Genomic DNA, 13,474 nt, shown 5'->3' on the forward strand with positions numbered 1-13,474 from the left:
TCAAAAGTAAGGTTCAACCCTGGTAGTTGAATGCACAGAACAGAAAGAAGTTTCACAGAATGCTTCTGTGTAGTTTATATTTGAATATATTCCTTTTTCCACTATTACTCTCTTAGCGCTCCGAATGTCCACTTGCATTTTCTACAGAAAGAGTGTTCTGATCTGCGCAATCAAAAGTATGGTTTAACTCTGTTAGCTGAATGCACATAGCAGAAATAAGTTTCAAACAATGCTTCTGTGTAGTTTTTATTGGAAGATATTATTTTTGCCAATATAGGCCTCTTAGCGCTCAGAATGTCCAATTGCAGTTTCTACAGAAAGAGTGTTTCAGAACGGCTCAATCAAATGTAAGGTTCAACTCTCTTAGTTGAATGCACAGAACAGAAAGAAGTTTCACAGAATGCTTCTGTGTAGTATTTAGTTGAAGATATTACTTTTTGGACTATTACCCACTTAGCGCTCCGAATATCCACTGGCAGTTTCTACACAAAGTGAGTTTCAGAACTGCTCCTTCAAAAGTAAGGCTCAAATCTGTTAGTTGAATGCGGAGAACAGAAAGGGGTTTCAGAGAATGCTTCTGTGTAGTTTTTAATTGGAGATATTCCTTTTTCCTCTATTACAATCTTAGCGCTCCGAATGTCCACTTGCATTACCTACAAAAAGAGTGTTTCATAACTGCTCAATCAAAAATATGGTTTAGCTCTGTTAACTGAATTTACAGATCAGAAATAAATTTCACAGAATGCATCTGTGTAGTTTTTATTTGAAGATATTCTTTTTCCCAATGTAGGCCTCTTAGCGCTTAGAATGTCCAATTGCAGTTTCTACAGAAAGAGTGTTTCAGAACGGCTCAATCAAAAGTAAGGTTCAACTCTGTTAGTTGAATGCACAGAACAGAAAGAAGTTTCACAGAATGCTTCTGTGTAGTTTATATTTGAATATATTCCTTTTTCCACTATTACCCTCTTAGCGCTCCGAATGTCCACTTGCATTTTCTACAGAAAGGGTGTACGGAACTGCGCAATCAAAAGTATGGTTTAACTCTGTTAGCTGAATGCACATATCAGAAATAAGTTTCACACAATGCTTCTGTGTAATTTTTATTTGAAGATATTATTTTTCCCAATATAGGCCTCTTAGCGCTCAGAATGTCCAATTGCAGTTTCTACAGAAAGAGTGTTTCAGAACGGCTCAATCAAAAGTAAGGTTCAACTCTGTTAGTTGAATGCACAGAACAGAAAGTAGTTCCATACAATGCTTCTGTGTAGTTTATATTTGAACATATGTTTTTTCCACTATTACCCACTTAGCGCTACGAATGTCCAGTTGCATTTTCTACAGACAGAGTGTTTCAAAACTGCTCAATCAAAAGTATGGTTTAACTCTGTTAGCTGAATGCTCAGATCAGAAAGAAGTTTCACAGAATGCTTCTGTGTAGTTTATATTTGAATATATTCCTTTTTCCACTACTTCCCTCTTAGCGCTCCAAATGTCCACTTGCATTTTCTACAGAAAGAGTGTTCAGATCTGCTCAATCAAAAGTATGGTTTAACTCTGTTAGCTGAATGCACAGATCAGAAAGATGTTACACAGAATGATTCTGTGTAGTTTATATTTGAAGACATTCCTTTTTCCACTATAACCCTCTTAGCGCTCCGAATCTCCACTTGCATTTTCTACAGAAAGAGTGTTTCAGAACGGCTCAATCAAAACTAAGATTCAACTATTTTAGTTGAATGAACAGAACAGAAAGAACTTTCACAGAATGCTTCTGTGTAGTTTTTATTTGTAGATATTCTTTTTCCCAATAGAGGCCTCTTAGCGCTCAGAATGTCCAATTGCAGTTTCTACAGAAAGAGTGTTTCAGAACGGCTCAATGAAAAGTAAGGTTCACCTTTTTACTTGAATGCACAGAACAGAAAGAAGTTTCACAGAATGATTCTGTGTCGAATTTAGTTGAAGATATTCCTTTTTTGACTATTACCCACTTAGCGCTCTGAATATCCACTTGCAGTATCTACACAAAGAGTGTTTCAGAACTGTTCCTTCAAAAGTAAGGCTAAACTCTGTTAGTTGAATTCAGAGAACGGAAAGGAGTTTCTGAGAATGCTTCTGTGTAGTTTTTATTTGGAGATATTCCTTTTTCCTCTATTACAATCTTAGCGCTCCGAAGGTCCACTTGCATTTTCTACACAAAGAGTGTTTCATAACTGCTCAATCAAAAGTATGGTTTAGCTCTGTTAACTGAATGCACAGATCAGAAATAAGTTTCACAGAATGCTTCTGTGTAGTTTTTATTTGAAGATATTCTTTTTCCCAATGTAGGCCTCTTAGCGCTCAGAATGTCCAATTGCAGTTTCTACAGAAAGAGTGCTTCAGAACGGCTCAATCAAAAGTAAGGTTCAACTCTGTTCGTTGAATGCACAGAACAGAAAGAAGTTTCACAGAATGCTACTGTGTAGTTTATATTTGAATATATTCCTTTTTCCACTATTACCCTCTTAGCGCTCCGAATGTCCACTTGCATTTTCTACAGAAAGAGTGATCGGAACTGCGCAATCAAAAGTATGGTTTAACTCTGTTAGCTGAATGCACATATCAGAAATAAGTTTCACACAATGCTTCTGTGTAGTTTTTATTTGAAGATATTATTTTTCCCAATATAGGCCTCTTAGCGCTCAGAATGTCCAATTGCAGTTTCTATAGAAAGAGTGTTTCAGAACGGCTCAATCAAAAGTAAGGTTCAACTCTGTTAGTTGAATGCACAGAACAGAAAGAAGTTTCATACAATGCTTCTGTGTAGTTTATATTTGAACATATTCTTTTTTCCACTATTACCCACTTAGCGCTACGAATGTCCAGTTGCATTTTCTAGAGACAGAGTGTTTCAAAACTGCTCAATCAAAAGTATGGTTTAACTCTGTTAGCTGAATGCTCAGATCAGAAAGAAGTTTCACAGAATGCTTCTGTGTAGTTTATATTTGAATATATTCCTTTTTCCACTACTACCCTCTTAGGGCTCCAAATGTCCAGTTGCATTTTCTACAGAAAGAGTGTTCAGATCTGCTCAATCAAAAGTATGGTTTAACTCTGTTAGCTGAATGCACAGATCAGAAATATGTTTCACAGAATGATTTTGTGTAGTTTATATTTGAAGACAATCCTTTTTCCTCTATTACCGTCTTAGCGCTGCGAATCTCCACTTGCATTTTCTACAGAAAGAGTGTTTCAGAACGGCTCAATCAAAACTAAGGTTCAACTCTTTTAGTTGAATGAACAGAACAGAAAGAAGTTTCACAGAATGCTTCTGTGTAGTTTTTATTTGTAGATATTTTTTTCCCAATATAGGCCTCTTAGCGCTCAGAATGTCCAATTGCAGTTTCTACAGAAAGAGTGCTTCAGAACGGCTCAATCAAAAGTAAGGTTCAACCCTGGTAGTTGAATGCACAGAACAGAAAGAAGTTTCACAGAATGCTTCTGTGTAGTTTATATTTGAATATATTCCTTTTTCCACTATTACTCTCTTAGCGCTCCGAATGTCCACTTGCATTTTCTACAGAAAGAGTGTTCTGATCTGTGCAATCAAAAGTATGGTTTAACTCTGTTAGCTGAATGCACATAGCAGAAATAAGTTTCAAACAATGCTTCTGTGTAGTTTTTATTGGAAGATATTATTTTTGCCAATATAGGCCTCTTAGCGCTCAGAATGTCCAATTGCAGTTTCTACAGAAAGAGTGTTTCAGAACGGCTCAATCAAATGTAAGGTTCAACTCTCTTAGTTGAATGCACAGAACAGAAAGAAGTTTCACAGAATGCTTCTGTGTAGTATTTAGTTGAAGATATTACTTTTTGGACTATTACCCACTTAGCGCTCCGAATATCCACTGGCAGTTTCTACACAAAGTGAGTTTCAGAACTGCTCCTTCAAAAGTAAGGCTCAAATCTGTTAGTTGAATGCGGAGAACAGAAAGGGGTTTCAGAGAATGCTTCTGTGTAGTTTTTAATTGGAGATATTCCTTTTTCCTCTATTACAATCTTAGCGCTCCGAATGTCCACTTGCATTACCTACAAAAAGAGTGTTTCATAACTGCTCAATCAAAAATATGGTTTAGCTCTGTTAACTGAATTTACAGATCAGAAATAAATTTCACAGAATGCATCTGTGTAGTTTTTATTTGAAGATATTCTTTTTCCCAATGTAGGCCTCTTAGCGCTTAGAATGTCCAATTGCAGTTTCTACAGAAAGAGTGTTTCAGAACGGCTCAATCAAAAGTAAGGTTCAACTCTGTTAGTTGAATGCACAGAACAGAAAGAAGTTTCACAGAATGCTTCTGTGTAGTTTATATTTGAATATATTCCTTTTTCCACTATTACCCTCTTAGCGCTCCGAATGTCCACTTGCATTTTCTACAGAAAGGGTGTACGGAACTGCGCAATCAAAAGTATGGTTTAACTCTGTTAGCTGAATGCACATATCAGAAATAAGTTTCACACAATGCTTCTGTGTAGTTTTTATTTGAAGATATTATTTTTCCCAATATAGGCCTCTTAGCGCTCAGAATGTCCAATTGCAGTTTCTACAGAAAGAGTGTTTCAGAACGGCTCAATCAAAAGTAAGGTTCAACTCTGTTAGTTGAATGCACAGAACAGAAAGTAGTTCCATACAATGCTTCTGTGTAGTTTATATTTGAACATATGTTTTTTCCACTATTACCCACTTAGCGCTACGAATGTCCAGTTGCATTTTCTACAGACAGAGTGTTTCAAAACTGCTCAATCAAAAGTATGGTTTAACTCTGTTAGCTGAATGCTCAGATCAGAAAGAAGTTTCACAGAATGCTTCTGTGTAGTTTATATTTGAATATATTCCTTTTTCCACTACTTCCCTCTTAGCGCTCCAAATGTCCACTTGCATTTTCTACAGAAAGAGTGTTCAGATCTGCTCAATCAAAAGTATGGTTTAACTCTGTTAGCTGAATGCACAGATCAGAAAGATGTTACACAGAATGATTCTGTGTAGTTTATATTTGAAGACATTCCTTTTTCCACTATTACCCTCTTAGCGCTCCGAATCTCCACTTGCATTTTCTACAGAAAGAGTGTTTCAGAACGGCTCAATCAAAACTAAGATTCAACTATTTTAGTTGAATGAACAGAACAGAAAGAACTTTCACAGAATGCTTCTGTGTAGTTTTTATTTGTAGATATTCTTTTTCCCAATAGAGGCCTCTTAGCGCTCAGAATGTCCAATTGCAGTTTCTACAGAAAGAGTGCTTCAGAACGGCTCAATCAAAAGTAAGGTTCAACCCTGGTAGTTGAATGCACAGAGCAGAAAGAAGTTTCACAGAATGCTTCTGTGTAGTTTATATTTGAATATATTCCTTTTTCCACTATTACCCTCTTAGCGCTCCGAATGTCCACTTGCATTTTCTACAGAAAGAGTGTTCTGAACTGCGCAATCAAAAGTATGGTTTAACTCTGTTAGCTTAATGCACATATCAGAAATAACTTTCAAACAATGCTTCTGTGTAGTTTTTATTTGAAGATATTATTTTTCCCAATATAGGCCTCTTAGCGCTCAGAATGTCCAATTGCAGTTTCTACAGAAAGAGTGTTTCAGAAAGGCTCAATCAAATGTAAGGTTCAACTCTCTTAGTTGAATGCACAGAACAGAAAGAAGTTTCACAGAATGCTTCTGTGTAGTATTTAGTTGAAGATACTCCTTTTTGGACTATTACCCACTTAGCGATCCGAATATCCACTGGCAGTCTCTACACAAAGAGTGTTTCAGAACTGCTCCTTCAAAAGTAAGGCTCAATTATTTTAGCTGAATGCGGAGAACAGAAAGGGGTTTCAGAGAATGCTTCTGTGTAGTTTTTAATTGGAGATATTCCTTTTTCCTCTATTACAATCTTAGCGCTCCGAATGTCCGCTTGCATTTTCTACAAAAAGCGTGTTTAGTAACTGCTCAATCAAAAATATGGTTTAGCTCTGTTAACTGAATTTACAGATCAGAAATAAGTTTCACAGAATGCATCTGTGTAGTTTTTATTTGAAGATATTTTTTTCCCAATGTAGGCCTCTTAGCGCTCAGAATGTCCAATTGCAGTTTCTACTGATAGAGTGTTTCAGAACGGCTCAATCAAAAGTAAGGTTCACATCTGTTCGTTGAATGCACAGAACAGAAAGAAGTTTCACAGAATGCTTCTGTGTAGTTTATATTTGAATATATTCCTTTTTCCACTATTACTCTCTTAGCGCTCCGAATGTCCACTTGCATTTTCTACAGAAAGAGTGTTCTGATCTGCGCAATCAAAAGTATGGTTTAACTCTGTTAGCTGAATGCACATAGCAGAAATAAGTTTCAAACAATGCTTCTGTGTAGTTTTTATTGGAAGATATTATTTTTGCCAATATAGGCCTCTTAGCGCTCAGAATGTCCAATTGCAGTTTCTACAGAAAGAGTGTTTCAGAACGGCTCAATCAAATGTAAGGTTCAACTCTCTTAGTTGAATGCACAGAACAGAAAGAAGTTTCACAGAATGCTTCTGTGTAGTATTTAGTTGAAGATATTACTTTTTGGACTATTACCCACTTAGCGCTCCGAATATCCACTGGCAGTTTCTACACAAAGTGAGTTTCAGAACTGCTCCTTCAAAAGTAAGGCTCAAATCTGTTAGTTGAATGCGGAGAACAGAAAGGGGTTTCAGAGAATGCTTCTGTGTAGTTTTTAATTGGAGATATTCCTTTTTCCTCTAATACAATCTTAGCGCTCCGAATGTCCACTTGCATTACCTACAAAAAGAGTGTTTCATAACTGCTCAATCAAAAATATGGTTTAGCTCTGTTAACTGAATTTACAGATCAGAAATAAATTTCACACAATGCATCTGTGTAGTTTTTATTTGAAGATATTCTTTTTCCCAATGTAGGCCTCTTAGCGCTTAGAATGTCCAATTGCAGTTTCTACAGAAAGAGTGTTTCAGAACGGCTCAATCAAAAGTAAGGTTCAACTCTGTTAGTTGAATGCACAGAACAGAAAGAAGTTTCACAGAATGCTTCTGTGTAGTTTATATTTGAATATATTCCTTTTTCCACTATTACCCTCTTAGCGCTCCGAATGTCCACTTGCATTTTCTACAGAAAGGGTGTACGGAACTGCGCAATCAAAAGTATGGTTTAACTCTGTTAGCTGAATGCACATATCAGAAATAAGTTTCACACAATGCTTCTGTGTAGTTTTTATTTGAAGATATTATTTTTCCCAATATAGGCCTCTTAGCGCTCAGAATGTCCAATTGCAGTTTCTACAGAAAGAGTGTTTCAGAACGGCTCAATCAAAAGTAAGGTTCAACTCTGTTAGTTGAATGCACAGCACAGAAAGTAGTTCCATACAATGCTTCTGTGTAGTTTATATTTGAACATATGTTTTTTCCACTATTACCCACTTAGCGCTACGAATGTCCAGTTGCATTTTCTACAGACAGAGTGTTTCAAAACTGCTCAATCAAAAGTATGGTTTAACTCTGTTAGCTGAATGCTCAGATCAGAAAGAAGTTTCACAGAATGCTTCTGTGTAGTTTATATTTGAATATATTCCTTTTTCCACTACTTCCCTCTTAGCGCTCCAAATGTCCACTTGCATTTTCTACAGAAAGAGTGTTCAGATCTGCTCAATCAAAAGTATGGTTTAACTCTGTTAGCTGAATGCACAGATCAGAAAGATGTTACACAGAATGATTCTGTGTAGTTTATATTTGAAGACATTCCTTTTTCCACTATTACCCTCTTAGCGCTCCGAATCTCCACTTGCATTTTCTACAGAAAGAGTGTTTCAGAACGGCTCAATCAAAACTAAGATTCAACTATTTTAGTTGAATGAACAGAACAGAAAGAACTTTCACAGAATGCTTCTGTGTAGTTTTTATTTGTAGATATTCTTTTTCCCAATAGAGGCCTCTTAGCGCTCAGAATGTCCAATTGCAGTTTCTACAGAAAGAGTGCTTCAGAACGGCTCAATCAAAAGTAAGGTTCAACCCTGGTAGTTGAATGCACAGAGCAGAAAGAAGTTTCACAGAATGCTTCTGTGTAGTTTATATTTGAATATATTCCTTTTTCCACTATTACCCTCTTAGCGCTCCGAATGTCCACTTGCATTTTCTACAGAAAGAGTGTTCTGAACTGCGCAATCAAAAGTATGGTTTAACTCTGTTAGCTTAATGCACATATCAGAAATAACTTTCAAACAATGCTTCTGTGTAGTTTTTATTTGAAGATATTATTTTTCCCAATATAGGCCTCTTAGCGCTCAGAATGTCCAATTGCAGTTTCTACAGAAAGAGTGTTTCAGAAAGGCTCAATCAAATGTAAGGTTCAACTCTCTTAGTTGAATGCACAGAACAGAAAGGAGTTTCACAGAATGCTTCTGTGTAGTATTTAGTTGAAGATACTCCTTTTTGGACTATTACCCACTTAGCGATCCGAATATCCACTGGCAGTCTCTACACAAAGAGTGTTTCAGAACTGCTCCTTCAAAAGTAAGGCTCAATTATTTTAGCTGAATGCGGAGAACAGAAAGGGGTTTCAGAGAATGCTTCTGTGTAGTTTTTAATTGGAGATATTCCTTTTTCCTCTATTACAATCTTAGCGCTCCGAATGTCCGCTTGCATTTTCTACAAAAAGCGTGTTTAGTAACTGCTCAATCAAAAATATGGTTTAGCTCTGTTAACTGAATTTACAGATCAGAAATAAGTTTCACAGAATGCATCTGTGTAGTTTTTATTTGAAGATATTTTTTTCCCAATGTAGGCCTCTTAGCGCTCAGAATGTCCAATTGCAGTTTCTACTGATAGAGTGTTTCAGAACGGCTCAATCAAAAGTAAGGTTCACATCTGTTCGTTGAATGCACAGAACAGAAAGAAGTTTCACAGAATGCTACTGTGTAGTTTATATTTGAATATATTCCTTTTTCCACTATTACCCTCTTAGCGCTCCGAATGTCCACTTGCATTTTCTACAGAAAGAGTGTTCGGAACTGCGCAATCAAAAGTATGGTTTAACTCTGTTAGCTGAATGCACATATCAGAAATAAGTTTCAAACAATGTTTCTGTGTAGTTTTTATTTGAAGATATTATTTTTGCCAATATAGGCCTCTTAGCGCTCAGAATGTCCGATTGCAGTTTCTACAGAAAGAGTGTTTCAGAACGGCTCAATCAAATGTAAGGTTCAACTCTCTTAGTTGAATGCACAGAACAGAAAGAAGTTTCACAGAATGCTTCTGTGTAGTATTTAGTTGAAGATACCCCTTTTGGACTATTACCCACTTAGCGCTCCGAATATCCACTGGCAGTTTCTACACAAAGAGTGTTTCAGAACTGCTCCTTCAAAAGTAAGGCTCAAATCTGTTAGTTGAATGCGGAGAACAGAAAGGGGTTTCAGAGAATGCTTCTGTGTAGTTTTTAATTGGAGAAATTACTTTTTCCTCTATTACAATCTTAGCGCTCCGAATGTCCACTTGCATTTTCTACAAAAAGAGTGTTTCATAACTGCTCAATCAAAAATATGGTTTAGCTCTGTTAACTGAATTTACATATCAGAAATAAGTTTCACAGAATGCATCTGTGTAGTTTTTATTTGAAGATGTTTTTTTCCCAATGTAGGCCTCTTAGCGCTTAGAATGTCCAATTGCAGTTTCTACAGAAAGACTGTTTCAGAACGGCTCAATCAAAAGTAAGATTCAACTCTGTTAGTTGAATGCACAGAACAGAAAGAAGTTTCACAGAATGCTACTGTGTAGTTTATATTTGAATATATTCCTTTTTCCACTATTACCCTCTTAGCGCTCCGAATGTCCACTTGCATTTTCTACAAAAAGAGTGTTTCATAACTGCTCAATCAAAAATATGGTTTAGCTCTGTTAACTGAATTTACAGATCAGAAATAAGTTTCACAGAATGCAACTGTGTATTTTTTATTTGAAGATATTATTTTTCCCAATATAGGCGTCTAAGCACTCAGAATGTCCAATTGCAGTTTCTACAGAGAGAGTGTTTCAGAACTTCTCAATCAAATGTAAGGTTCAACTCTGTTAGTTGAATGCACAGAACAGAAAGAAGTGTCATACAATGCTTCTGTGTAGTTTATATTTGAACATATTCTTTTTTCCACTATTACCCACTTAGCGCTACGAATGTCCAGGTGCATTTTCTACAGACAGAATGTTTCAAAACTGCTCAATCAAAAGTATGGTTTAACTCTGTTAGCTGAATGCTCAGATCAGAAAGAAGTTTCACAGAATGCTTCTTTGTAGTTTATATTTGAATATATTCCTTTTTCCACTACTACCCTCTTATTGCTCCAAATGTCCAGTTGCATTAACTACAGAAAGAGTGTTCAGATCTGCTCAATGAAAAGTATGGTTTAACTCTGTTAGCAGAATGCACAGATCAGAAAGATGTTTCACAGAATGATTCTGTGTAGTTTATACTTGAAGACATTCCTTTTTCCACTATTACCCTCTTAGCGCTCCGAATCTCCACTTGCATTTTCTACAGAAAGAGTGTTTCAGAACGGCTCAATCAAAACTAAGGTTCAACACTTTTAGTTGAATGAACAGAAGAGAAAGAAGTTTCACAGAATGCTTCTGTGTAGTTTTTATTTGTAGATATTATTTTTCCCAATATAGGCCTCTTAGCGCTCAGAATGTCCAATTGCAGTTTCTAAAGAAAGAGTGTTTCAGAACGGCTCAATCAAAAGTAAGGTTCAACTCTGTTAGTTGAATGCACAGAACAGAAAGAAGTTTCACAGAATGCTACTGTGTAGTTTATATTTGAATATAATCCTTTTTCCACTATTACCCTCTTAGCGCTCCGAATGTCCACTTGCATTCGCTACAGAAAGAGTGTTCGGAACTGCGCAATCAAAAGTATGGTTTAACTCTGTTAGCTTAATGCACATATCAGAAATAAGTTTCACACAATGCTTCTGTGTAGTTTTTATTTGAAGATATTATTTTTCCCAATATAGGCCACTTAGCGCTCAAAATGTCCAATTGCAGTTTCTACAAAAAGAGTGTTTCAGAACGGCTCCTTCAAAAGTAAGGCTCAATTCTGTTAGTTGAATGCGGAGAACAGAAAGGGGTTTCAGAGAATGCTTCTGTGTAGTATTTAGTGGAAGATACTCCTTTTTGGACTATTACCCACTTAGCGCTCCGAATATCCACTGGCAGTTTCTACACAAAGAGTGTTTCAGAACTGCTCCTTCAAAAGTAAGGCTCAACTCTGTTAGTTGAATGCGGAGAACAGAAAGGGGTTTCAGAGAATGCTTCTGTGTAGTTTTTAATTGGAGATATTCCTTTTTCTTCTATTACAATCTTAGCGCTCCGAATGTCCGCTTGCATTTTCTTCAAAAAGAGTGTTTCATAACTGCTCAATCAAAAATATGGTTTAGCTCTGTTAACTGAATTTACAGATCAGTAATAAGTTTCACAGAATGCATCTGTGTAGTTTTTATTTGAAGATATTCTTTTTCCCAATGTAGGCCTCTTAACGCTTAGAATGTCCAATTTCAGTTTCTACACAAAGAGAGTTTCAGAACGGCTCAATCAAAAGTAAGGTTCAACTCTGTTAGTTGAATGCACAGAACTGAAAGAAGTTTCACAAAATGCAACTGTGTAGTTTATATTTGAATATATTCCTTTTTCCACTATTACCCTCTTAGCGCTCCGAATGTCCACTTGCATTCTCTACAGAAAGAGTGTACGGAACTGCGCAATCAAATGTATTGTTTAACTCTGTTAGCTGAATGCACATATCAGAAATAAGTTTCACACAATGCTTCTGTGTAGTTTTTATTTGAAGATATTATTTTTCGCAATATAGGTCTCTTAGAGCTCAGAATGTCCAATTGCAGTTTCTACAGAAAGAGTGTTTCAGAACGGCTCAATCAAAAGTAAGGTTCAACTCTGTTAGTTGAATGCACAGAACAGAAAGAAATTTCATACAATGCTTCTGTGTAGTTTATATTTGAACATATTCTTTTTTCCACTATTACCCACTTAACGCTACGAATGTCCATTTGCATTTTCTACAGACAGAGTGTTTCAAAACTGCTCAATCAAAAGTATGGTTTAACTCTGTTAGCTGAATGCTCAGATCAGAAAGAAGTTTCACAGAATGCTTCTGTGTAGTTTATATTTGAATATATTCCCTTTTCCACTACTACCCTTTTAGCGCTCCAAATGTCCAGTTGCATTTTCTACAGAAAGAGTGTTCAGATCTGCTCAATCAAAAGTATGGTTTAACTCTGTTAGCTGAATGCACAGATCAGAAAGATGTTTCACAGAATGATTCTGTGTAGTTTATATTTGAAGACATTCCTTTTTCCACTGTTACCCTCTTAGCGTTCCGAATCTCCTCTTGCATTTTCTACAGAAAGAGTGTTTCAGAACGGCTCAATCAAAACTAAGGTTCAACTCTTTTAGTTGAATGAACAGAACAGAATGTAGTTTCACAGAATGCTTCTGTGTAGTTATTATTTGTAGATATTCTTTTTCCCAATATATGCCTCTTAGCGCTCAGAATCTCCAATTGCAGTTTCTACAGAAAGAGTGCTTCAGAACGGCTCAATCAAAAGTAAGGTTCAACACTGGTAGTTGAATGCACAGAACAGAAAGAAGTTTCACAGAATGCTTCTGTGTAGTTTATATTTGAATATATTCCTTTTTCCACTATTACCCTCTTAGCTCTCCGAATGTCCACTTGCATTTTCTACAGAAAGAGTGTTCTGAACTGCGCAATCAAAAGTATGGTTTAACTCTGTTAGCTGAATGCACATTTCAGAAATAAGTTTCAAACAATGCTTCTGTGTAGTTTTTATTTGAAGATATTATATTTCCCAATATAGGCCTCTTAGCGCTCAGTATGTCCAATTGCAGTTTCTACAGAAAGAGTGATTCAGAACGGCTCAATCAAATGTAAGGTTCAACTCTCTTAGTTGAATGCACAGAACAGAAAGTAGTTTCACAGAATGCTTCTGTGTAGTATTTAGTTGAAGATACTCCTTTTTGGACTATTACCCACTTAGCGCTCCGAATATCCACTGGCAGTTTCTGCACAAAGAGTGTTTCAGAACTCCTAGTTCAAAAGTAAGGCTCAACTCTGTTAGTTGAATGCGGAGAACAGAAAGTGGTTTCAGAGAATGCTTCTGTGTAGTTTTTAATTGGAGATAATCCTTTTTCCTCTATTACAATCTTAGCGCTTCGAATGTACACTTGCATTTTCTACAAAAAGAGTGTTTCATAACTGCTCAATCAAAAATATGGTTTAGCTCTGTTAACTGAATTTACAGATCAGAAATAAGTTTCACAGAATGCATCTGTGCAGTTTTTATTTGAAGATATTATTTTTCCCAATAGAGGCCTCTTAGCGCTCAGAATGTCCAATTGCAGTTTCTACAGAAAGAGTGTTTCAGAAA

The sequence above is a fragment of the Symphalangus syndactylus genome, chromosome 12, assembly GCF_028878055.3.
Source record: "Symphalangus syndactylus isolate Jambi chromosome 12, NHGRI_mSymSyn1-v2.1_pri, whole genome shotgun sequence".
Classification (NCBI taxonomy): domain Eukaryota; kingdom Metazoa; phylum Chordata; class Mammalia; order Primates; family Hylobatidae; genus Symphalangus; species Symphalangus syndactylus.